Raw genomic sequence first — 23,510 nt, forward strand, 5'->3', positions numbered from 1 at the left:
AACGATAAAAGGTGAATCATTCTTCTGCGATTCATTAAAGGTGTGACTTCGTTTCGACTAGCACACTAGAATCAGGGGAATCAAAAAGCAGAATGAATCAAAGTTTTTGCGAAATGCAAAAAAACTTTCCATTTATGAAAATATAATTAGATAATAATATCTGGAATATCTGGTGCACGACCTGGGTCTCGATTAATAAGAAAGACTAGCGTTTAGAGTAATATTTATTTAAAAGCATCAATAGCATGTGTTTACCTCCCACAATGAGAACGTATCTCAAACCACAGATAATATTTCCAAAGTACGTGAAATCGACTCCATCACTGTGTCAAAATAATAGTTTTTCGTTCTCTTTCACGGCCGAAAAGGAAAGCAAAGAATATAATAACATAGTGGCACTTATCTATTTTTATATGCGTAATTTCATCTCCTTTTTTAATTTATGGCGCTCTAATACTCCATAGTTACATTCCATTGGGGGTTATAGTTAGAATGAATTGCCGAATTCAAATACTTTTATTTACACCAAAAAAATCTTCAGCGACCCCCATTGCATTAACAGGGTATAGTTCCAATTATAAAATCAACGATAAATGAAAAATGTATCACATACTGAAATGATACAAACGAAGTGGTGCCTAGGTATTGTATAAATCCGAGCAATTCATTTTAATACATTATATACAAAGAAATTTTATTTAGTCCGATCGTCTAAGACCTAATCAATTATTTTTTCGTTGCGGAAGATGATGTTCGAAGAGTTTAAGTAATACTAAATAACTGGTTCCTTTACTCATTATGTTAGCTCTCAATATCATACTAACGAGGATACCACATACCAGTAAAGTAAGAGAAACGAGTAAGGGAGAAAAATTAATTAAGTGTGAGTATCAATCCACTTAAGTTTCCACTTAGCATTAGGTCTCAAACTGAAAAAGCCTTATTTACAGGATTGACGTAATTTTTCAATCATGAATGGAGCAAATGGTAAAATTCAATGAATAACTCAATGCTCGGTGCTATGGGAGGGTGATCTGTTTAGCGACGTTAAGGGAATGCCAAACCTGTTTCATGTCTATTGATGTGCTTTAGAACAGTACTCTTTAGCTTGAATGCAAGACACAAAAGCGTGGTTTTAAATATACATTCCTAGTTTTTTGTTACGAAAAAGACGCATCCCGGTCGAATCATTCTCGTTAATTTTAGACTTGAGAAATCTGCACTGCAGGAGGATCTTTCTTCTGCAACCTTTGCCGTCGAAGAGAGTTTGCGAGTCGCAGCTCAGAATCCTCCCTCCCCTCTCTAATCCCTTTTGTACCTTTTGAAATGCGCTGCTCCTCTCTGAATTGGGCTTTCCTGCTATCCACACTCGCCGCCTTTGAGCGCTAGCCATTTTTTATCCTTTTGACTTACCCCTAAAGGACGGCCTCCTCCCATATAGCCTCTACAGGATGGTACGGACGAAAAGTCAAAAATCACGGAAGGATCCTGGACTAGAATTTTGCTTGATTTCGTGTAATGACTTTCAAATCCAATGAGAAAAACTCTGATCTAAAAAATAATTGGTTCCTCTATACGTCCAGTTATCGCATTCTTGACCTTATCGTTTCTTCACTGTCCCCGGCTACTACCGTATATCTAAAAGTATTTTATTTGTGATAAAAATAAAACTGCCGAAAATAGCCTTATACCCCAAAGAATAAATATATAAATGTCAAAGTTTCAATTTAATGACCAAAGCTTCGTTTGTCAAATCTTATAACTGATGGAAATAAATCGCTGCTCTATAAATCTTATAACATTGCCATTACATAAACAACTGCCGAATAAATATTTTTTTATGATCTCCTCGAGCTGAAGGTTCTAACAAATACACTTTAAATAAAGTGTTAAAATCAAAGATTGTTTTGATAAGTAAGGGTAGAGTTCTCCTCGTACAAATATATCGGCAGATTTGGAAATTCAGACATTAGGGTAGGTGGTTATGGTCCTTTAACTGTGTCGTTTATGGTTTCCCAGGGAGTTCTGGTACCTTAAAAATTGCAGAGCTTGTGTGAAGCTGACGGTTATCACAGGCATCACCCGGAATCAAAGACTTTTCATCAAAGGTTTTTCATTCAGTAGTCAAGTGCTCTACCTACTGGATAACCACGATCCTCACACTGATCGTAGTGCACTTCATATTTGCATTAGGCTGATTCAATATATGTACTAAGCATTATGACTAAAGATATGATTGAGTTAGTTAATTTGAAATTCTCGAGGTTTTCAATCATTGCAAGTGTAGAGTAAGCATATTTTTTAAAGTAATTTTACATAATACTGAATGCCGCTATGCTATATAAAACTAACGTGTATCATTACTTTTTCTCCCTAGGTTTCCATCCATTATATTGCCAGGCAATATTGATCAAAATACAGACGATCAGGAGTTAGTGCTACAATTCCTACGTAAAGGTAAGAAAACAATTTATATCTTCTATAAAATTCTTGTAAATAAATAGCTTTCTAAAAATATTTTTTTATTTTCTAATGAATAATGGAAATTTAATCCTCGAATTTTCGTTTCATTGAACTAGTCTTCTTAGTTATAGTTAAAATTAATTATGTTTTTAGTAAACATACTTCGACAATTAAGTAAATACGCAGTAATTTCGTCATGCATGTGACTTATACGTATTGGAATGACAGCATGCGTCTGTATTTTTAGTTTTCAATGGAAGAATATATTTTTCAAGTTCCGTGAGGCTGCTTTTGAAAAGTTATGTTCTTATCTTCGGTTCATTAAGGTGCGACAAAAAATAAATTTAAAGTAATAGAAGGGATGTTATAAATGTAGTCGTTTTCATTTTCACTAGTAATATGCAATCACACGAATGAAATTTAGCTCATTTCAATCCCTAAGCTTCATTAAACAATATATTATCCATGGTTAGCGTATTCCACATGCAGATAGATATACTTGCGATAATTTAAATTACCTTTGATCATTATGATATCCCATTTATAAATTAAAAACTGTAGCCATTTATATCCTATATATTTCTGAATCTTAACGTAACTACATCATCTTCTCATTACACTTGAGTAAACAAATTTTTATGAAATCATTTTAATAAAAAGCTTGCAATCATTGAATTTCCTCTTAAATAAATAATTTTCATATATTAAAAAAGAGAAGACCTAATTCAAGGTGGTATACCTACAATTTACTTACCATTTTTTTGATCTTAAATTAATGTAAAACGCAATAGTTGTTTCAAATATTTATTGTTGTAGTTAAGACGGCTGATGATGTTATTTACAAGGTAATTGATATTTTATTCATAATTATTCAAGGGAGAAAAATTTAAAGCCTATTCGAATTTGTAGTGGCATCTATACCTTTCTGGAGGGAATTAGTTATTGTTACCTTTTCTTTTTTGGATACAAAATTTGAAAATTTTAAAAAATATTCATGAGTTTAAATTGTCATGTAAAACCTCAGTATTCATTAGAAGGGCGATTAATAAAAGGGATAGACTCGTTAAACTATGCTCTCCTGTATGCAGATAAATAATAAGATCTCGGGAGTAATCAGGCTTCGAAAAACTAATATTCCAGCAGTTCTCCTAGATGTTTTCAAGAAAGCTAGAGAATGACGTAATTTACCGCACCTGAAATTTACGCTGGTTGACTGCGGATTCCTCAAAAGTTCCGATTTTTATAAATAACATAACATGAATTTAAGCGGGTAGTGTCTTCTGGTAAACCCTGGATTTGAAACTCATGCTCAACCTATATATACGTGAATATTTACCTCTATATTTCTTGGCTGACGCTCCGTTCTCTCCTGAACAAATTTAAATACGTATTTAAGTTATACCCAGCTTCAACTGCAGTGATGTCGATTTTTGACCCCTTTCCCCTCATAAAACCCGTGTTGAAAATAGTTCATTTTAGGAAATTCGTGGAAAGGAAATAGTAGATATTGGTTTAAAAGGAGTGGAGAATCAGGATGGGAAACACTGAAAAGAGTCACAGCTTTAATTTCATCTCCTTTTCAAACTTATGAAAATGATAGCTCATAAATTCCTTCGGGATCTGTTCCCTCACCTCTCGATCCATCGACCTCGATGACTTCCCCGTGATAATTAGTTGCACACATGCTCCCCAGCGCTCGTTCGAGGGTCGCTTGTTCGCGGGGGAAACTTGCAAAATATGCACGGGCATGGGGCGGACGCTGCAGAGGACCAGAAACTTCCCCCTCCCTCCCAATTTCTCCGCAACGCAAGGGCAGGAGGGAATGCGTCTTGGGATGAAGGTTACTCGGGGAAAAAGCGTGGTGGGGAAAGGGACCACGGTGGGGCGGGAGGCAGGGCATGGATGGGGAAGGGTGGCCGACGGTTTGGATTCCCTTTCCATCTCGGGCGGACGACGGACGATCCGGAAAGGGGAGCAGGGGGGACGCGCAGGGCATTTTATACGGGAGTAAGTATTGGGGCGGAGATGGAGAGAGGTGGGGAAGGGGACGAGAGCGGCCTCGTTTGGCGGATGGGGGCTGGGGACGTGGGGGCATTGGAGTGGGTGCCGTGAGTCAGCTGTCAATATATCCCTAAGGCTCTCTCCCCTCTCCCAGTCCCTCTCCAACCGACGACGCCCCTCCCCCCAAACCCGCGTTCGCGCACCGCGTAGTTTGTATTCGGAGCCCGGAGCCCCTGGGACGTAGACATACACCTACCTCCTCTCCCTCGCCTCTACGCCACCCTTCTCCCGTGCTCTCCTTTCCCACTTCCGCCCCCTTCTACATCTTTCCCTTTGGTCGAACCTTTCTCGGGGGTGGGGAGGAGGTTCGTGGGAAGGGAGGGGGCAGAGAAGGAGAGGGAATTGAGATAGGAGGGGCGCAAAGTAAACCACTCCATTCTCCTCCCTCATTCGCCTAATCCACGTGCTCTGCGAAAAGATAGACGCAGTCAGTCACTGCCCCTTCCCACTGACACGGCCGCGCGCCCCCTCCTCTGGCCCCTTCCTTTTCCGCACCCGCCCGGACTACCCACCCCAGATGAAAAATCCTCCTCATGCCGTCTCCCCAGAACACCACACCGGGTTCCTTCTCTCTTCCTCTTTTCCCGACCCCCGCACCCAGCTACCGGGATTCGGATGTGGAGAAATGACCCCACTCGAGGAGCGATTTACGACTAGCACGTTTCATTCTCCTCCGCTCTGGATTTCTTCGGCTGCAGGAGAGCAAGGCGTACGAGGAGGGGTGTCAGGGAATGAGGGGTGTGGGTGAGGTGTGGGAGGTGAAAGGGGGTGTGGAGTGCGGCGCTAAAGAGGGAGAGGTCGGCCGACGTACGGGTGGGGACGACTCGTGTCGCTGCTATCCTCCGTGCTCGCCCGTTCCTCGTCCTCACTGACATTTGACGGGCTGGCGTAACCCGCTGGCTTCTTTTTTTCCCACCATCTCTTTAAGGAAAAAACAAATGCTTCAATTTTATTAAAACCTTATTTTAAAGGGTGGAACGCCGGAGCGTAAATTTCAGGTGCGGTAAATTACGTCATTCTCTAGCTTTCTTGAAAAAATCTAGGAGAACTGGTGGAATATTATTTTTTCGAAGCCTTAAGTATTTGAATTTTCGCTTAAGAAGATTAATGTGAACGTCCCTTTATGTTTGGGAACCATGCGATAAAAGACTTCCTAAATCATGAAGAGAAAATAAACTTGTAATCTTGGAATTATTGACGATTCGATGGGTATGCAATGCATTTAAAATATGTTCGAAATAATATTTTATCACTGCTGCGTTAATAACGTTATTTTCGGAGTTTCTCACTGCCCTAAATTGTTGACCAGAATCCTTGGGTTTGCTATACATTTATTTTTATCCTAGTTTCAATATTCTTATTCTAAAATTTTTCATCTAGAAATTATGTTCTAACTTTCAAAATTCAATTGTGATGACGATTTGTTCGCTTTGCAACAATTTTTAATGAAATCATGATTATTTTTCTTTTATTAGGAATGATTTTTGGAAGGCGAGAGTATTTTATCATTTTATATATCATGACCGTCACAGGTTGCCTACAGATTATAGGTATCTCGGTTCGGATATTTCCTTTCCGCAATTTTTATAGTCGCGGAGTTTGAACTGCAGATCTTCAGTCTAACCTCATGTTGGCCTACATTTTTATCTTCAGTTTTTAAGGTTTTAGCTGCCCCGTTAAGTTTATTCTTTTTCTTCCTACCCCTTGCGATCTCTTTTAATATAATAAGTAGATATACCAAAGGCGGTTGCAGGTGACCTATAACATCTGTCCACGTACGAGATTGATATATTTAAATTTTTTATTCGTGCACAACGGTGAGGCGCATGGGAGAGTCGTCTTTGAATGTTGGACTCAAAAAAAAGTCTTAAATCTAGCAATCTTCATAATTGTGGGCTATATTAGGGAGGGACTACATGAACCTTATCTCCTTTGAGTTAATGTTCTCAATCCCCGTAGAATTTCAATAGCACAAATAAACCGTAGTTAACTCACTCTATGGTATACGTACTGAAGTGTAGAAATACTATATTGTTAATTTAATTCATCAATGATGAATATAATGTACATAAGGGAAGAATCGTACCCTAACGTGACTGAAACAGAAATGAGAACTGATAAACAATGTCAATGGGATCCGAAAACATTACCAATTATTGCAAATGATTCTGTTTCTGCTTTGATATTCATCACCTGATTTTTCATATAATTTTTTTACATTAGAATAATAAAAACGGGACTTTAAAGGAATATTTAAGTTTTTTTTCCCAATGGACTAAGATCTTTACATGGTGGAAGCCCGAGTCTCAATGAGCTGTGCTGATGGGTTCAGTGTAACAGAGGAAATACCGTTTACAATATTACGGAGATAACTGCATTTTTTTCATTCCTTACTTATTTCTATCGCGTCGTTTAAACAACTTGGCTCATGGGTTTTTGCCTTTAATGGACGCTAGTGGAAGAAAAAAAAGAGAAGTTGAAGGAATCAACAAATGATAAAATTTTTAATTCCATCCGAATGAAAATTTATCTCACCGATCTTTTGGGGGAGGTAGTAAAAAACAGGGGAATAGGTAACTGTTTAAAGGTGAAGATGCCATTGTATGATGCAGAAAGCTATAACATCTGAACTCCCGCTGGTAAATGGGCTCCGATCTTTAATGTCTCCCAAAGAATGAAGAAATTATGGTATTCAGGGGACAAGAGAATGGTAGGGGTACCTTAGGAGAGAATGACAGGGTCGGTGCTCTTATGACGCGAAGTTAGAGTGGAGGAGGGGGAACCAGTATAGGAGAAGGCTTGTCGGAGGAGCGTCGTCAAAGAACGCGGTTAAACGGGTCCGAGAACGTCCATCCGAGTTAGCCATCCCCACACCACTCTCACCCACTCTCTTTACACCATTGAGCCGGGGCCGGGATCACCGGATAACACGGGTCGAGGAAATTCCCGGGATAATGAAGACCGGACCCGAAACACCGACGGAGCGATCATTGATGGGGGACGAGGCGTAGGGGATAGGGAGGGGTGCAATTGGAGGAGGTCGGCCCACGAGTGGGGTACATGGAGAGGGTGCGAGGGGAGTTGATATAAGACGGATAATGGTAGGGATTAAGGGAAGGGCTGAAGAACAGTGATGGGCTAGGGATAGATGCCCCTCCACCTCCTCTATCCTTCCCAATATCGGGGAGGCGAGAATGAGAGGGGCTGCGAGGTGAGAGGGGATTCTTCCCTTGCACGAGAAGAGCAGGGGTTGTTGCCGCGGAGATTGGAAGGAGAGGAATGGGATAGGGGTGCAGCGTGGGGTGGTTTCAGTCCTCGGGACACTCGCCGAAATGGGTTCTCTTCCAAAGGACTCGATGGGAAATGGAATAAGGGGCTGGGCGAGTGCAAAATAGGTTTTAAGGAGCAACTGGGGGATTTTCTGGGGGAAAAGAAGAGGGGGAGGCCGAGATAAGGGGGTGGAGGATGATGGGGATCTCAGCCTGGCAGGGTGGCTTGCGAAAGAAATGACTACATCGACGGAGGAATGGAGGGGCATGCAGGAGCCTAGGTGTTCACTACTGATGTGTATTTTCCATTACCAATATCATTCTTTGGTATAAAAATAACATCAAGGTGATGACTATATGCGATGAAACACATGTTTTCTCTCGAGGGATATCGAAGATTAATTCACTTCGATTGAATAATTAAATCTTACACCGAAGCCATCAATTAAAATGTGATTTGTATGTTCAATTCTTACATTGAGTCTCCATTACAGCGTGTATGTTTAGCGATACGGTTATCGTGACTTGAAAATATCAGCCAGAATTTAGTCGTTGAATTAGATCAATGTGTCGGCCGGCTCGTTCATATAAAATAACGATTCACTCTTGTCCTAGATACACGCGAGATTCGACTTTTAGATAATTTCTTTTCATCGAATTGAGTAACAAGTACACTATATTTTGGATATAAAGAGTGTTAGCACATTAATTTTATCTTAGGCATTGCTGCAGTGGTAAACTTGCTCTAAGAAGCTCACACAATTAATAAAAAGTAAGCTCTATAGTAGTCCTATCGGAAATCGAATCACTCGGAAGGTGACTAGTACACAATTCCGGTACTTCATCCAAGTATTTAAACAAGACTATAATCAATGGTCAACTCACATAAAAGTTAGAACTATGCCCTCAAAAGTCGACCTTCAATATGGCTTCCAACACGTGTAAACTCATGTTTGTAATCGCCGCTGCATAACCATATCGATATCGATAAACTGCCGGTACACATCGACCTGTTGTCGATACTTACCAATATATTGTCATATCCATATCTACACCTCATTCACACCTTTTCCGCCTTTTGTGGGAGCGGGATCAGAAGTATGCGCTTCCCCCATCGACGATTGCGGATGTTCTTCTCCCTGGGGGTGCGGAGACGGGGCGTGGCGCACTCGGTGGAAGTTAACCGCAATCCTCACGACGTCACACGGAGCGTGTTCCTCGCATAAAGAAATATCCGAATGGGAGCGGAGGTGCGTGCGAGCGAGCGTTTCTATATAAATGAAACGGCGAGTGGTAAGAGAGGCGTGAGGGGTCTGGATATAGGGGGCGGGGGAGATACGAGGGGAGGGGGAGGAGAGAAGAAAAGGAACACGGAGGGGCAGAGGAGGCGCGGAGAGGTTTTCTGTGAGGAGCGTCGTCTCTTCGCTGGGACGATAATGGGCTGCTTTCGCCAGCCTCCCATTTTTTCCCTCACTCTTTCTCTCTCTCATACAGAGGCCTTCACTATCATACTTTTGCGTGCCAAAAACTCCTTCTTTGAGTTATACTGAATAACGTGACTGGCATCCTATGTTCCAAGGTGGTGGAGGTATTGATGATTTGTCACGTTCTCCCCTACAAATTTTCCCCGGCCAATATTCCGAAGTAATTTTCGGTAAACAGTTTTATTTCCGAATAAGAAAAAATACTATTATGCACCTCGGCAGAAAATGGTGAAAATGTAGCTCTTTTAATCATTATATAAATACTAATCTTCGGCAACCATTATCTATTTATCATTTTCAAAAACGAAAATGCATGCATATAAACTGTAAGAAAATAATAATAACTGACTTAGGTTAAGAAAACAAAAAGTAAAAACAGAACTCTGGTAAAGGCATGGAGTTTTATACCCTCTATAAAAGGAAATGCAGTTTTTGAATGTGAGCAGCTAACATAAAACTAATAATTTTTCATTGGTTCCTACTAATGTGACAACATCCTTGCACTACCTGAGATAATTCAGTAGTTTAGAAGGACTTGAATTTATGACTAAAAAACTTAAGAGATGTGGAAATATCGTGTCTTGATAAAATCATTTTCTTCTTCCAATATAAGAACTAAAATATCTTAATTGATGATTAAAGATATTGCTTGATATATCATCGAGCCATAACACAATATCGAAGTTTTTGAGGTAAATAAGAATAATTTTTTTTATTTTAATTTCTCCATTCATGCTATACCATTGATCATATGTTCTCGGTAGAAACAAACTCACGCAACCATTTGTAAGTAAATAAGTTAACGTACATTGAAGTCTTATTCCGCGTTACGAGAATAATAGATAAAATTGGCATGCACTGCGCGGCTGTTCACCATGTCTATGCAATAGTAAATTGTAATGTACTTCTTTTAAAACATTTCTCTAATAACAGGAATGATGTCAAAAACTCTTTTAAATATTTTTTACATACCTACATAAACTTTAATTACTTCGCTTATTTTTATTAAAATATGGTAGGTTTTTGGCTGGTAGACAATGCGAGAGAAACAAGAAGAATTCTTGACAGTGGGCGGTCGAGTGTGGTTTGGGAGAGCAAGTGTCTCTCTCCCTCGCGCGACAGGGGGCTGCAGTCAACACAGGCAGGCAACGCTCGGCTCACAACATAAAAACATCGGCCCCACACCCTTTGCAAACGGACCCGCGCCCCCACATCTCCCATCCCACCTCATTCCTTCCCTCGCTCAGTCCCCCGAAGCACTTGAATGCACCGAAGGAATCACAGCGATGGACGAGAGAGAACATGGGGAGGATGGGTGCAGCGCTCGGAAGAGTTTGGGGGGGATGGGAAGGGAGGAGGTGTGACAGAAAAGTTGGCAAAAGTTGTGTTATGGTTCTTCATCCCCCACTTGTCTTTCTCTCTCAGCGGCAGGGGGCATAGAACGGGAAGGGGGCGCGCGGTTCAAGGAGGCTGGGCTGGGGTGAGAGAAAAATAACACGGAGAGGGAGCAGTTGGAAAAAATATGAATAAATATGCGAGCATCAAAATGCTGGGCGTCGACCACCTCCATCCACCCCCCCCCCTGTTCGCTCGCTGCCGATCCTCCCGCCCCCTCATCTCGACAAATACCCTCAGCCATCCTCTCTCCCCTCTCGTCCCGACAACCCGCCCCGTCACCTCCCCGAGACACGTACGCCCGTTTGAAGAATGAGTAACCGGGAGCTAGAAAGGGGGTTGAGTGAGAGGAGGACATGTCACGGGGTGTGGGAGGACCGAAGCGGGTTTTGGGAAGTGAAGAAGAAAGACGAGACTCATGCCGAGGATTCGGAGTGCGAAAACATAACTTGAACCGCCTGAACAGAAATGTTACGGTAGAAATGCATGCTAATAGGTGGAAGTTGTGGCTCGCGGTATGTGTTGATACGTTCTATCATGGCGATAACACTGCTATTTGAATCTTTATTCTAGGAGCACTACCTATATCGCGCATATGTATATGCATTTCGTGTAGTTTTAGGTTTCTAAAAATGTATTCTCTGATTTTATAGGTAAGAAATAGATGTTCCTAGGAAAACGGAAAACTTACCTTGGGAAGTTATTTTTTTATTAATATTTTATAGGGATGAGTTGTTTTAATATCTCCTATTTTTAAAAATTGTAATGTAGTTAAAAATCCTCAATCAATTTAAATACTGACGTACAGCTATTAAACATTAAAATAAGAGTTCGGAAACTAGATCTAATTAGAATATTTACCAATCTCGGAAGTGTTCTGGATAATATGGTCAAAGCAGTAAGGACATTCGGCGAAGGCAAAGAAGCTTTCACAGAATGGAGGATTTGATGACAGGGACGTTGAGTAAGGGTGTTAAGGTAAGTATTGATAAAACTTTGAAATGGAGTGTGGTTTTTTACGGCGCGAAATCGTGATGGTTTGAGCAGGATGATAGGCGTTGATTGGAGAGTTTTGAAATAAGGCGTGGAGAAGGATGGGAAAGTTGTAACTGGAAAGAATACAAAACAAACGAGAAAGTGCTGGGCGTGGTAGGGAGGACAAGGGATTTTTCAGAGAAATCCGAATGAGGCAGGTAAGATGGATGTAGAGTGTTTTGACTGTTAATGGATCGTTGAAATCTCTGGAGGAGTAAATTAGTCAAGCGAGGAAGGGGCAGAAATAAGATAGGCATATTGGACGGAATAAGGGGATAAATGAAGTGTGTGGAATTGGTAGAGTTTTCTGATATCAGATTTGTTAGAAGAAGCAAAACAATGTGCCATTGTATAGGTTGTATCTATCCGAAGCCTACCTTAACATATGTAATATCTTTAATTATAATCTAAAAATTTTGAGGCACATGGAGGTTAAATATATTAATTGATTGATGGTGGATTAAAGAAGCATAATCATGGTAAAGTTGTTTCAAAATTACCAAGGCGAAATTATATTGAAACCATTTACAGTAACTTGTCTAAATCTAGCGTTTTAATAATCTAACTCATAATTATACAATTGGAACTCCGTTTAACGATAAATAATTGTCATCCGAAATAAGATGTATTGGAGACAGAAAATAGTCTTTAGTCTTTTCCCTTATACCCGATTCTTCAATATCATTTGAAATCGACAGTTAGAATAAAATAAAATGGATAGATGTTTTTTTCTGTTCGTATTTACCGCCTTTTTAAAATTTTTAAAAATATTTACCGACAAACATAACAGTTTCGGGTTTAACTTTGTGGAACTCCTTCATTATCGTTGGATGATGATGCACAGCATCGAAACCAATTTTCCATGGTCATGAAGTATTAAATCTTTATTGCAGAAATTTTAAGTTTCTTTTTTACCCTCATAATATTTACCGAACAAATTTCACCATTCATATATCAATTGAAATGTACACAACATTAAATCATACATGTTTTGTTTTACATACATTTCAAATATTGGATTAAAATGGCATAAAGTTAATTTTCCGCAATTTTTTAATAAATTTTTAAAGAGAGTAGAGTTAAACTGTCACCCGGGAGAGGAATCCCTTTGTTCTCTATAGCAAAAAACACAACAACTCCAAAGTGCCTCCGTTCACACTCACGTAATTTTAACATGGATTAAGTGATGTATCCTGTCCTTCTTTTATATGCGGATTTCATTAATAGTAAAACAAGTCAATCTCTCCCCTAATAACTGGTACGTACCTTCAAAAAAAGGTTTCTAAATTTTTAAGATTCAGCTGATAGCTAATAATGGCGGAACAGCTTTAGCCTCTATTAATCCCCGCCAACATTCATATTATCATCGGTAAAATGTATGCTCAGGTATTCCTAAATTATTTCTTTAAAGTGCTGTAACTGAAAAAAATAGATTAGTTCATCGTATCATCCTTCAAAATAGATTATTTGGATTTTCCGTTGTATTGACATATAAGGGGTCGGGGTCATGGTCAATTCTCTGGTTGAATTATTATCAACTTTTAGAGTCAGTAATGTCGTCACCCGATGCTTTTCCTGCTGTTTTAGCAGCAATAAGGAAATCCAAAGTCGAACAATTACGTCCATTGCTTAAAATTTTCAATCTCGTATGTATTTGTCAAGTGGTACATATGGCGCCATTCTGTCGTATTACTGAATAAGTCAACGGCATCAATCAATATGAAATATATAGTGCCTGAGAAAAGATAATATTTGTCTCTTATCAATCTCTAAGTTTGAAACACATTCTTAAATAATTATCTGGAGAAACCTAATGAGACTATAAAATGCCGACGAATATAAGTTTTCTAGCTTATCCCTCTCTCATTGTATCAAATGCTATGTATCGGATGCTATGAAAGTGAAACGAATTCTAAGCTTCCCGAAGCCAGTATGACAAATTTTTACTTTTGTAAGGTATGAAAAATTATTGCTGTGATCTCTTATCGGACTTTTAATTCAAATCTGGCTCATGTTAGACGAACAAAAGAATTATTTATTAATTTTTTGTTGAAATACAAATGGTTCTGTTTGAAGACTGCCTCCATTGCCCGTAATAAAAATTTAAATATGTAATGGCAAATTTTAAATCAGAATAACAGAATACACAATGATACTTCGGAAGAAAGAAGGAAAGGGGCAACTCATGGTGTAAAACTGCTTCATGAGTCTTCAGAAAAAACGAGTCAACTTCCAATTTAACCTAGACGGAGAACATGCAACTGACATAAATGAATGCTGTCTAGCAAGGAGACTTATTTTTGGTTTACCCTGGCGTAAATAATACATACTTTCGTATCAATATGGTGCACAAAGACAATATGTTTTTCTGGAAGGAAATTGTCCTCGTGTACGAGTGTATTGTTTATCTCTATTTTTCTTTTACCTAGCCGTCTAAACAATACATTGCAGAGAGATATCTTGGAAGTGAAACTAAATGTATTCGGTGAACAAGTATGACAATGGTTCGTTTTTAATGTTTTTCGAAAAAATCAATATTTAAACGATAATCTGTCATAGCGTACCCTGGAGCTCTACTGAAACTGAAATAAAGGGAAATATAAAAAATAAATATTTCTTTGAAAAGGAAATTTTTTGTTATCCTCATTCTATTTTGGTAGAAATTTATAAAAATATTTAAAAAAATTTATAGATTTATAAAAATTTTATTCGTATAATTTATACCAATTTTTTTATTTATCTATATAAATGCTATTCGTATAATCCACAAGGATAGATTACCATCTCATCATTTTTTCCAATTAGCCGTTTTCATATAAAATTTATCCCATTAAAATTGCATTTTGAGGTAAATCACAAGAAGTACACGACACAAATACTGAGAAGAATTTCATTTAAGAACGTATTAATTAAACCGATTTAGGGGTCGAAATAAGGAAAGTTAAGAAGACTTGACAAGGATTAGTTATTAGTAGACAACTTTGAGACCCGAAGCCAACCAACATTTCCCTTGAATTCAGATGATAATCCCCTTAAAAATTATGGTTTTTTCGTAGGAATCCATATTTCGTCTGTAAAAATTGAATGGTAATAAGAAATATTTTTCGTACTTCGTCTTAGCAACTCGCATGAAAGGGCGAAGCGGAGATCACACTTCCTAGGCGCTGGAAGCGCACGGCCGCTTTATGTTTTGCGAATTGCGCCAGCGAGCAGAATGAATGACAGCACGGAGAGCGGGAATGAGAGAGGGAGAGTGTGTGTGGAAAGTGACGTGCACACAAGGCGTGGAGAAGGGGCGTGACTCAGGGCGTAGAGGTGAGGCGTGGGGATGATGCACGCGGACGCGCGCCAAGCTGACATGCTCACCAACACGCGCGCGGTCCTTCATGCCAACGACGACTGGGGCGAGGGTAAAGAGGGCAGCCATCCCCCCCTCCCACCTCCGCCCTCTGTCACCGCTCTCCCCTCTGCTTTGCTCTCACATGGAACAGCCCCTTGCTAGCTGGCCAGAAGGGGGAGGGGACGAGGGGAGGCTGTAGTGGCTCACACGTGTGGAATTGGCGTGTCGGACGGGAAGCGAGCGGAGGTGGGTGAGACGCAGTGCGTGCTCGTATAAATAAGTGAAGCGTGCTCGCCTTCATATACCCGCGATTTGCATATCCACGAAAGGAGAATTTTTTCCCCGACAACCCCTTACGATTCACCCACGGATCGAGTCGTGCCGACAACCATCCGGACGTGATACAGACGGATGCAGGGCACATCGACGGAGAAGGCATACGCCCCAGGTCCAACTGGTTAGTGTCTCGCATGGCAGTCTATGAAAAACAGAAGAGACTCCTTCATGAAAAAAATCGCATGTAATTCTGATATGGCGGATAGCCCATAAGTGTGAGTGGTGCAAGCTGAATTAAGTACGAGTTGAAACAAAACTCTTAGTATTACGTAAACTATTAGTTCCTTATCTACTTTCTCGGTACCAACAATTTTGAATGCTAAATGAATGTCATTGCAAATGTTCACTTCCACTGTACAAGTACCGGTAAATATTATAAAAGTCTGCGATTTCACGATGCCTTTGAAATTCTCAACAATATAGGTGGACTTATTAATTGAATCAATTTAAAATTTGAACTGACAAAATAAATAAATTGCCATATTTGAATGAAATCGAATCAAACGGTGCTCTCTTTGGATGAATGCAGTCATAAGCATAGCGCATAGCACATCAGAGTCTTAACCAAAAAAAAAATACTTTTCAAAAAAATGCATTTTAAATCCTGTGTACATTCCCGGTGTACTTGACTGATCGTGTTGAGGATAAAAACTAAGCCGTTCATTTTATTACCCTCTCCATCTAAAAAAATATACAGCAAATGTGATAGATGTTACTTTTTGTCGCTATCCTTATGCAGATGGAAGGTAAAATTTGCAAAAATTTTGAAACTTCATCAAGTTCATTTATTTTTTACTGTAGCTAATCAATATCGCACAAGTTTGCCCTTTTATCGGTACGATTCAGTAACGGAATCATATATCTATAGGTCTAGTTTTCTACTGCAAAGGCTTATTCGCGGATTATAATGGCAGATGAGATGAAACAATTATCACCTGGTTTTGGTAAATTTTTTTAGCATATTTAGCAAAAGCTAATATTATCATTCAGAAGGATTAGAAACCAATTCTATTTTATCTTCAGCGTTAGTTAGGTGACGTAGACGTTTTACTCGGACGTTTTAAACGAGCTTTTTCTATGAATCTTAAAATTGAGAAATTTCACATATTGCTTTCTTGTAAATTTTTTGAGACGTGTTTAGAAAAGAGTGATTTAGAATCCGAAAATATTTTACTTTTTAGTTTTTTTTGTAAAACTCTTTTTCCAGGTCATGATTCGTGGTTGTATTTATTAAATATAAATGCAATCACGAATAATAAATCAAATTTAAAAAATATTTTTATATTAAAGGAAAGTGCTAAAAACATTTGGTATTACATTTAAGTTTATCTTGAAAATAGTAATATTTGCCTCGTAAATATTATTTTTCCTCTCTGCCTCGGAAAGAGATGAAAGCTTCATAATCTTGTTCCCTCACTCCAAAAGCTTGGACACTCCCACTTTAAACTATAGCCTGACGCTTAATATATATGTATGATGCCACGGTTCACGATTACATTGAGTTTACGAGTGGAAGTGAAGCAGATTTGCATCGTAAATGGGTTTTCAATGGCCCTCGTTTTAATAAAGGGGGGCGTCGATGTTGAATTTCCCACCGCGGATGGTAGTTGTTGGAAGGGTAAATGGAATCCCAGAGCATGAACGCTGGGTCGACGTGGAACGATTGTGGGCGGAGAAAATGGCTTTATTCTGGATGAATTTGAGACGACCGCCCTTGGCGCCCATGCAAAGAGACGAAGGCAATGGTGGACGGACAAGAAGTTATTATGAGAATATGTGCAAAGAGTCGAGAGATGAGCTAAAAGAACCCTAAAGTTTGGAAAATTGATGGTTGTTAAAAAATCAGATAAATTCGAAATGCAAAGCAGATTAATGGTTGAATATTCTCTTCCCGCCATAAAAGGTTCTTAGGATAAGATCGTGCCTCCCCCGCTTATTCTACACTACCACGATTGATAACATTTAATGGCATTAATAATTTTTAAATGAAGTTCTTTTTTCATGCCCTAAATAGGAAAACTATTGAACTATTTGAGCGACATTTTTTATCAAAATTATCTTCATACTTGTTATTTCCCTCTGCTGGATTAATGAAAGGAATGAACGTATAAACACAATGCAACGCAAGGTTATTAGCACACCCAACCTGGCATTCTGACCTGGGATTCTCAGGCATGTGATCTAACTAATCTGCTTTCCTAGCCGAAATCGTATTAGTAAATTACACACACACACATGCGCACACACACACACACACACGCACATATATATATATATATATATATATATATATATATATATATATATATATATATATAATGTATAACACTTAGCACTAGTGGACACAGACAAAAACACAGAAACACACAAAAAAAAAAAGAGACTCACTATTTTTCGAATTTTCGGTGGTCGTTGCCACCTTTATCAAGGAGGAGAGGGACAGAACTGAAGGGAATACGAGGGCTGGAGCGATGGATGGAAGGGGAAGGTGGGGAGGGAATTCCGAAGGGACGGGTTTGGAGGGGCAGCGTTAGAAGGGTGGGGAAAATGTAGAAGGTGATGGGGGTGGAAGGGGGATGAAAATATAATTAGAACAGGGTAATTAGTGCCTAATATTGATTCCTGGCCAGTTCCAGGACTCCAAAAGCCAGATGAAGGATTGCTCTAGTGTTTTCAGTTTCAGAGGAGGATCAGAGGGTGGGAGGGATGCTATGATTGATACACTATAGCATTTATCAAAGGGAGTGTTGTGTTCGGAGGCGTGTTTGGGGATAGGGAGCATGTCAATGAAGGAAGAGTTTTTGCATGAGGCTCGGTGGTTGTTGATTCTGATATTGAGGGGTGTGGTGGTTTGCCCAATATAATAGGCCGGGCACAGTTGGCACTTCAGAAGGTACACTACATTGCTAGAAGTGCAAGTAGAGGAGGGAATTGGTGGGAGAGAGTTAAAAAGCGGGTGGGAGAGGGATGGGATTTTGGTTTTGAAAATAGGGCATGTTTTACATCTGGGTTTATTGCAAGGCGTTGGAGTGGTTTTAGGACGGGTTGGGGGCCCGGCCTATTATATTGGGCAAACCACCACACCCCTCAATATCAGAATCAACAACCACCGAGCCTCATGCAAAAACTCTTCCTTCATTGACATGCTCCCTATCCCCAAACACGCCTCCGAACACAACACTCCCTTTGATAAATGCTATAGTGTATCAATCATAGCATCCCTCCCACCCTCTGATCCTCCTCTGAAACTGAAAACACTAGAGCAATCCTTCATCTGGCTTTTGGAGTCCTGGAACTGGCCAGGAATCAATATTAGGCACTAATTACCCTGTTCTAATTATATTTTCATCCCCCTTCCACCCCCATCACCTTCTACATTTTCCCCACCCTTCTAACGCTGCCCCTCCAAACCCGTCCCTTCGGAATTCCCTCCCCACCTTCCCCTTCCATCCATCGCTCCAGCCCTCGTATTCCCTTCAGTTCTGTCCCTCTCCTCCTTGATAAAGGTGGCAACGACCACCGAAAATTCGAAAAATAGTGAGTCTCTTTTTTTGTGTGTTTCTGTGTTTTTGTCTGTGTCCACTAGTGCTAAGTGTTATACATTATTATTCACGTCCGTGAGTCTTTCAAAAAGTGTTATATATATATATATATATATATATATCTGATGACCATGTCAAAATATGATCTCTGCCATGCGACTACAAATAACAGCCAAATGCTTAGATAGCAGCCAGTAGGTAATGACAGTTCGACTTAGAAAACTACTGATAGTGTTAAGGAGCATTTTATGCAAATTTATTCGCAGAAACCGCAATAAAGATCTTGAAAGCATTGGTGATTTAGGTTTTATTTTTCTACGAAGCAGCGTGTGTGCCACTTTTGTGAAGTATTTTTTGGGAGATAGGTATTTAATATTTCATTTATCCTATAGATGATGCAGTTAAAATTCGTCGAGTCATGAAGGCAGGGTGACGCACTTGGATGAGAGGGAGACGAGAGGAGTAGGACTGCGAGAGGGGAGTAAGGCAAGGGATGAAGTGGGAAATTAAGTGAGCCAGCAGAATAGGAGAGAGGGAGAAGGTTGGTGTTTTGTAGATAAGCCAAAGAGTAGCGGAAGGGAGGAGGTACTGCGGGTGGGGTGTCAAGGGAAACACCATCGTGTTACTGAGTTTTGGGTGGGTGTGGAGATTGGATCCCGAAAAAGGAAACGGGTGTTTCTGGATAAGTTGACTGTTGCTTTTTACGGGTAATGGGAGGCAGCGGTATGCTTATCCATATGCTATTCCAACGACCATGTGTTGGATTCTCTTTTGCGTACGTTAATGCCACATCTTCAACCCCACCCTCATAACCGCGGCCATGTCCCATTTTTATATAAATATTCAAAAGGCCACCTTTTATTTAACTTCTGTGAATTTCCTGAGCTTCTAACTCTGGAAACCGAGGATTAATGTCATTTTTCTGGCCAAGAGGATTTATTTTTATTTCCTACGCTATTTTCCTCCCGAGCAGAGCTGTAAGTTTACCCATTAAAGTTCTTTATACGTCTTCAAAGTCGGACGTCAGCTCATAGAATTGCATTAAAAGTAAGCTACAAAGATTTTTGTACCTATGATGATCTTTCATTATCTCGCCTCTAAATTTCAATTACAAATATTTTTAATAATTCACACTGATATTTTATTATTATTAAAACGTCAGTGAAATACGAAGAAACACGAATATGAAATACAAGTGTTCCTGTTCATTTCTATTTTATAAGACAGCCCTTGTGTTAATTAAGGTTTTTAAATTTATACCACTCCAGCTTTCATAGATAATACGTTCTTTTCTGTCAAAGTTAAGGGATTTCACAATTTACTTAGTTTGACGTTCACGTTTTATAACACTGCAAGGTTTCAATAAATAAATAATATAAATAAATTAATATATATATCGATTTGTTTAAATATATATATATATATATATATATATATATATATATATATATATATATATATATATATGTATATGTATATATTTAAACAAAAAGACTTTTTTCCAGATTTATTAATTGTTACGAAAAATAAGACATTGATTGGGTGCGAGTTTTTCGTTACCATTGAGTGTTTGCATTAAATTTATTCCTGAAAAAATTATCTTGAAGCATCCGAAATTTATTATGAATGCTAAAAAGTGAACGCTATTTCGTGCCTTTGTAGAGTTTCCATATGTAAATTATAAACAGCTTTTGCCGCTAGCTATCTACACCGCCGCGCCACAGAGAATCATCAATTCCTCAGCGATCGCAAGCAAACTCACTTGTATCAGAATTCCATCCATCATCCCAAGCAATTTAGTATTTTCACAGAATTAATGAATATCCAAGTTTTTGGCGCGAAACAAGTGTATTATTGATCATTGACATTGAGGTAATAGTCTGACGATATATGCGGTGAATTATTTTATTAGTTTGTTTGTTTTTTTCAACTAGAAAACATTTTCCAACGGCGCATAATGTCGGATTGTTAACAAAAATGTTCTAAAAAATTGGATATTTATAAAGTTCCTCGTGACTTTAATACCGTTCCATTTACGACACGAATTGCGATCAAATTCCCTAGGTGCACATTTTGCGTCCAATTCTTTTTTTTACCCTCGCGGATATCTCTCAGAGCATAAAAGTTAATTTTTTCAGACGGGCTGAGACGCATGACCACGACCGTAACGAGGATTGCCGTTGAGGGAGGTACATCGGATTGACGGGGCACTTCAATATTCCGGCTAGATACCATGGGTGGAGTTAAAAAAAAAAATAGAAGAGAGGGAAGGTCGGTTGGTGTGCGGGGCATTGGCGGTGGGACAGGCGAAGGGGAAGAGATGCACCTATCATTTGGAAAGAGAGGATTGGTGGGGAATTGACCTCTCCACCTCTCTCAGAATGCTTCCCAACACACCCTCCCACCCTCTCTCGAGCGCTTAACCCCGGCATCCGCCGCTTCCACCCCTTCCATCACCGCAAAAGGGCCCTTTGCCAAAAATCCGAGGCATTTGGAGAGGAGCGGCCGAAAGAGAGAGAGAGAGGTGAGTGAAGTGAGAGAGGGATCCTCTCTCCTCAATATTCCGAAGGACGTGCGAAACCCGCCCGCTCTTCTTGCCGCCTCCCCCCTCCAGCCCTAGACGGTAAATCCCCTCGCGCCCATCCTCCACACTCACCCTCCCTCAGCCATAAGCGCTCCTTTCCTCCGTCCGACGACCTCACTCTCCCGCCCCTCATCCTCCCCGCCCCTTAAATCCTCCCTCCCTTCTCCAAGGGCCCTCTGATGCCCGCTCACTTTCTCCCGAAGGGGCGGGGTGTTGGTGGGGAGGTCTCTGTTGCAGTGGAAGCGTGCCGCGAATATCTGACCGGATACCATCTCAAAGTACAAGCCGACAAACAGAGGCCACGAGCGGTTTCTACCTGGATCGCCACCACCACGAAGGGAGGCTGGCAAGATTCTTGGGAAGCACACACATACGCACGCACGTACACGTGCATTGTTTATAGTTTTCTAGGTTCCTTGATTTTCGTTTCGCTACAAATGTCAATCCTATATCATTTAGTCCTCATCAAAGTGCATACTGAATAATATCGTGTTAGGGCGTTACTTTGATGATCAAAGGGTTCAAAATGGAAAATTCTAAAACTAGATGGATGGACCTCATGGCATAATTGCCAATATCAAATTTATTATTGCAACTCAACTCTACGTTAGCGTTGGCAATTTGTCACTTATCCTGTTGGCGTTAATTCTGTGCAAATGTCGCACTCTTTTTGTGGAAGAATACGATCGTTGTTCTTATTGTTTACTGACCTCATACTAACTCATTTCAAGTTTACAATAATAAATAATGTGTCATATTGCTTAACGTCTGGTTATCTACACGTGAATTGATTTTTTTATCATTGCAGTCGATAAATTGCATAACGAGACACCTCTAATTGTAGAGTAAATGCCTTCAGTCCAAATGAGAAATTATGCCTGGTTAACTAGTTTAATTCATGCATTATACGTTAAGGGAAGGGTGACGCAAGGAACATTCTACTTCAGGCAGAATCCAATTTGGAAGTGAAAAATGATACAGTGTACTTTAGCCCTAACGTACGTCACCCTACCGTGCCTCAATTTAAGATTGAACCCGGGCCATCGACGAGAGAAGCTATTACTCGAGTCACCGAAGCAGTCAAGTTTCACAGAAAGGATGGAGAAGACGGAAAGATAAAAAGGACGAGAAGGAGAGTAGGTGGTGGATGGAAAAGGGGGTGCGGGTACGTTTTTTGCTAAGTAGGAATTATCAAGGGGCAGGCAGGACGCGGTAAATAACGCGCAGTCCCTCCCACCCGTCCCCTCTCACCGCATGCCCAACACCCTTCCGACCTCCACCACCCGCTCACGCCTCCTCCCCCTCCTCCACTCTCCACATCTCTCCTCGTCGCTGGGAACACGTGCGACGTCGTGATAGCTTGACGCCCTTAAAAGGGGTGAATTTCAGGAGATTAATTTAATCGAAAGGGGAGGAAGGGGGAGGAGCGGAATTAGGTGGAGTGTGGGATGAGTTGGAGGGTGGTACGAGCAGGGCAGGAGGACAGCGTTGTGAGCCTGCTTGGGGAAGATGCTTTTTTGGAAAGGGCGAGAGGAGGTCGGGGGTGGGCTGGGAGCGGGTGTTACGCAGGGTTTCTGGGTTGGGACGGTAGAAATTATAAATGTGGTAGAAAACTTTTGCTTGGGGTGGGGTGGCGACCCCGGATAAGAGTGGGGACCGAGGGAGATGACGCAGGAATGGTAGGAGGTGAAGAGACGCCCCAGCTTCCTGTAAGGAGATTAAAAACTTTTTGTTTGGTTCGTATTTCACCTTGAAGGGAAAGATAATGGGTTAACGACGTTAAATAACATTAATCGGCGCGTAAATCTCTCGGACATGATGACAAACAACGGAGGAGAGTGTCCAGGTGGCAAGAGCTGTTAAAGAAAGGAAAAATATGCTACTTAAAAAAAAAAATTGCAGAGGAAAGGATTTCCGTTTCCCTACTACCTGTGCTGAATTCACGAACCCTAAATTTTTAAATATCTCTGCGCTCGCTTCATAGCGTCGGATTCGTATAAG

General features: G+C 40.2%; 1 protein-coding gene across 2 annotated transcripts in view; it reads left to right on the forward strand.

The window, feature by feature from the left end:
* LOC139687950 (leucine-rich repeat neuronal protein 1-like) overlaps positions 1-23,510 on the forward strand; it is a 778,766-nt gene that overhangs the window by 705,930 nt on the left and 49,326 nt on the right. For both annotated transcript variants that reach the window (XM_071585318.1, XM_071585319.1), the window contains one exon: positions 2,378-2,457. The gene's annotated coding sequence lies outside the window, so the exon portion shown is untranslated. The remainder of the gene's footprint in view (positions 1-2,377; positions 2,458-23,510) is intronic.

The sequence above is a fragment of the Hetaerina americana genome, unplaced genomic scaffold (genome assembly GCF_022747635.1).
Source record: "Hetaerina americana unplaced genomic scaffold, ioHetAmer1.1.p SCAF_2, whole genome shotgun sequence".
NCBI lineage: Eukaryota > Metazoa > Arthropoda > Insecta > Odonata > Calopterygidae > Hetaerina > Hetaerina americana.